The following is a 4,592-nucleotide window of genomic DNA, read 5'->3' as shown; positions in this document are numbered from 1 at the left end:
CGTGGCCATCATGATACATGCCACCTTAGTAGCATCTCTCTCATGTGTCCTGAATTCACCGATCTCCTCAGTAGTAGTAGTAGACTCATCAAGTTCTTTTAACTCCTTATCGAGGACATATTCCTTGTCCTCATAACGAGTAACCATCCTGATGTTCCTAATCCAATCCATGAAGTTGGAACCATCAAAGATGACCCTCCCACAAAGATTCATGAGAGAGAAAGAACCAGTTGGGTTAGAGCCTGAAGCATTAGTGTTGGAAGACATCTGAAAGAAGAAAGCAAGTTTAGATTAGATATATAGAATCCTTAATAAGACACCCAAATGTAATATTAAGGCTAGGACCCAATCACAATATATTATACTTAGAAGAGGGATGCCGTAATCTAAGTAATAATATATTTGAAAGGTAGGTGAATGACGATTCACCAATTTCCACCATGAAAAAACAAAATGTATTATTAGGTTTTAATTGGATTTGAAATTCCTAGATTCTTTTGAGATTCATTGAACTTTTCAATGGCTTGTTTCAATCTCGATTGTGCCCTTCATGTTTTGTGACTGGGATGCCGAGGATCACAAAACAAGGTGTGAATAACCATGCTAATTCACTTGGTACCCTTAATATTATCACCTAATCAATGTGCCGGTTAACCACACACGCTCCATTGATCTATGACAAACATTAAGTCACCCTTCATGATCCTTACTAGTCCAAGTTAGTGTGCCGGTTAACCACACACGCTCCACCAACGACTTGGTAAGGTACAAAGTGTGAATTCCATGGACTAGCACCATGTTCACATTTTTCCTAAAATAACTAAGATTGGGAATTAAAAAGGTTTAGTTATTTTATAATAATCATTATACTTTTAATAAGGATTTAAAGTCATTGTCCTACCCGTTCGGCTAACGACCCTCCACCAGTCAAGCAAGCGGTGGGTGAGAGTGGACACCCATTAAGTCTCCATTTTATAGGCAACAACCTTATACCCACCTTATAGACCGGCTTCGTGAATGAGGCCTACTAACGGTAGAACGATTTATTCTTATACATATATATATAATAATTAACCATTAATGTTATAAATAGTATAAGGGTTGAATTTTAACTATTAAAACTCTAAGGGTTGGAATTAAAGTTTATTAAAGTGTGTGAAACTTTACAAATTCCAAAACTTGAGGGCAAGTTTTGTAACTATCCAAAACTTTTCATTTCATAACTTATGAATTAAAGGTTCATAAAAATGAAGACTCTTCATTTTCATGTAACTTATGTGTTTAAATGTGTGTGTTAAAGAAAGTGACCTTTGGATATCCATAACTTGAGGACAAATTATGGACTCCATTAAAACACATAAATGATCAAGAATTAATTCTAGACAATTCAGCAAATAATTCCTATCCTCTTCTAAATTCATAAGAACATGAACATGATCATCAAAATTTCAAGAATTATATGAACACATAAAAAATCATGGAATTTTGATATATGCTATTGTAAATGGATTAGAACCACCATTACACCAACTAAAACAAGTTTTAAAACACCAAAACAGTTTAGGGTAATGTTTCTAGTCCATTTCCAGCAGCCAAAGTCGAAAATCTGCACTCTGTCGCTCCTACTCGTCGAGTGCATGAACCTACTCGGCGAGTAGGTTGAAGATACACATGGACTCGGCGAGTCCCCCCATGGACTTGGCGAGTTCATCAGGCAGACAGCAAGTTTTTCGACTTTTTCAACTATTTTGCATCAAGTATCAAACAAGCAAGCCTAGTCTCTGATACCACTATTGGGTTTTGAGAAATCTAACACTTCCTAAGTGTGCATGCAACCCTAATAAACCTTGGATCTATGTTTGTCAAAATACATGCAAAATAATGATTTTTCAAGGTTTATAACCTATCTAACATAGCATGGGGAACATTTCAACATAAAAGAGTTAGAAGAGATTACATACCTTTTGATGAGTTTGATTCTTGAGGAGTTTGAGGGCCAAGCACCAATAGTGTGAATGCCTCAAATGGAATCACAAATCACCACAAACTCTTGGAAAACTTTGAGAGAGTACACACACACTTATATTTTCGGCCACACACAAGCATACATACTAGTGGCTATTTCATGCAACATAAGCATGCTTATATAGTGTACATGGTTAGGGTGAAACCCTAATAACCCATGACCTTTCCTTTTCCAAGGATCCATGGGTTAAAAGCTCCATGGATCATCCATGGACTTCCATCCAAGCCTAGCCCATTAACAAATGAGTGTTAGCCCACACCATATAAAACCAATAGCCCATGATCTAATTAGTCTTCCTTTTAATCTCTAAATTAATCCATAATTAATTTAAGACTAAGACTAATTAAATAACATAACTTCATATTAATATATTATAACATATAATATATTAATAAACATATGTGTATAACTCTCATAAAATTATCCATAAATTGTTCGGGTGAAATGCAACCCAAATGGACCATGCCGGGTCGGGTCAAGTATATACCAAATAAGTTATGGACTTAGACACCTTATCCAACACTTAGATCGATCTTCGAGAAATAGCTCGAACCTTGCAATTGATCAAACAGGTCATCAATCCTCGGCAACGGATATCTATTCTTTATTGTTTCCTTGTTCAGCTCTCTATAATCAATGCACATTCTCATACTTCCATCTTTCTTCTTTACGAATAACACCAAAGCTCCCCAGGGCGATGAACTAGGTCTAATGAAACCTTTGTCCAATAACTCCTGAAGTTGCATCATCAGCTCCTTCATCTCCGTTGGTGCTAATCGATAAGGTGCTTTTGCTATTGGCGTGGTTCCTGTTAACAAGTCAATTCTGAACTCCACTTGTCTATCAGGTGGTAATCCAGGAAGATCTTCGGGAAATACTTCCGGATAATCACACACCACTGGAATACTCTGCATCACCCTCTTTTCCTTCTTAGCATCAATCACGAATGCTAAGTATGATGTACATCCCTTGGTCAAACACTTTCTAGCTTTCATTAGGGAAATGATTCCAGAATTCACTCTGCGTTTTTCCCCATACACCATAAACGAATCTTTCCCAGGCGGGTTTACTTTAACTATCTTCTTCTTGCATAAAATTTCGGCATCATTGGCGCTAAGCCAATCCATTCCCAACACGATGTCGAAACCATTTAGTTCGATAGGCAATAATTCCTCGTGGAACTTATTCCCATTAAGGTCGATTAAGATGTTTTTTATACGATGGCTAACAGGTACAAACTTTCCACTAGCAACTTCGACTAATAAAGCATTATCTATTCTATCAACAGGCAAAGCTAGTTTTCTACCAAACTCATGCGAAATAAAGGAGTAGTTGGCTCCAAAATCAAACAAAATTTCAGCAGGTAATTCGTTTACGAGAAAGGTACCTGAAGCGACATCAGCTTCATCTTTCGCGGCCTCAAGTGTCATCTGGAAGGCTCTCGCCTTCGGCTTTGGTGAAATGTTGGGCCTAGCTGCCTCATTCTTCTTCGGATAGTCTTTCAAAATATGCCTCTCTTCATTACAACCAAAACACATCCTTTTGTTGTTCAGACACTCATTGGCAAAATGTCCAACCTTTCCATACTTGTAGCAGGTTACATCCTCGCTACATTTCCCAAAGTGCTTTTTCTTACACTTATCAAACCACTTCGCTTCGCCTCCTTTTCCTCCGAACTTTTTCGAATCAGATTTCAAAAATTTGCCTTTCTTACCGGAACCAGATGTTCCCTCAAACTTTCTCTTCTCACCAACATCTACCTTGTCGGTGGTTCTCCCCTTAATCATGTTCTCAACAGACTTGGCAGCCCAGATAGCTGCCTCTAGAGTATGTGCCTGACGTACTGGCACCTCATACTCCCATGGGAGTCCCTTCGCATACCGGTCCACCTTTGTCAGCTCATCTGGAACGATACGCAAGGCAAAATCATCTTATCGGTGAAGTTATTGGTGTATTCATCAACTGACATGCTGCCTTTCGTCAATGCCAAAAACTTGTTCTCCAATTCCAATAGATTTTGAGTCGAGCAGAACTTGCGCTTGAACTGCACCAAGAACTCAGCCCATGAAAATTGCAATGGCTCATTAGGGCTTAAAGTCTTCCCTAGAGTGTTCCACCAACGAACGGCTCCACCTCGGAATTGACGCACTGCATAGATAGTCTGCAACTTGCCTCTGCAGCCACAAGTCATAAAGGCCAATTCCATTTCGGAGATCCAATCCATAACTCCAATTGGATCCTCCTTTCCATTTAAGGTTGATGGTTTGAAAGTTAGAAAGTCCTTGTACTTGCATCCCATTCCATCATTCCTTCCATCATGGTTATCTTGCCTAACTATCGGTGGGTTGGCTTGACCAACAGACCCACTGAAGTTTCCACCTTCCGAGTTCCCTTCATTTAATTCAGGCTCTTCCACACGAATTGACAGTTCTTCACGATTATGTTGAAGCAACCGTCTAGTTTCATCCATCTGACGATCCAACATCGTCTGAATCATCATTTGCACACCAGCCATGGTTATTGGCTCAGGTGCTGCTGCTACGACAGGTATTTGTTCAATCACTGG

This window comes from Lactuca sativa, chromosome 8 (genome assembly GCF_002870075.4).
Source record: "Lactuca sativa cultivar Salinas chromosome 8, Lsat_Salinas_v11, whole genome shotgun sequence".
NCBI lineage: Eukaryota > Viridiplantae > Streptophyta > Magnoliopsida > Asterales > Asteraceae > Lactuca > Lactuca sativa.
Note: the sequence above shows the minus strand (reverse complement) of the source record.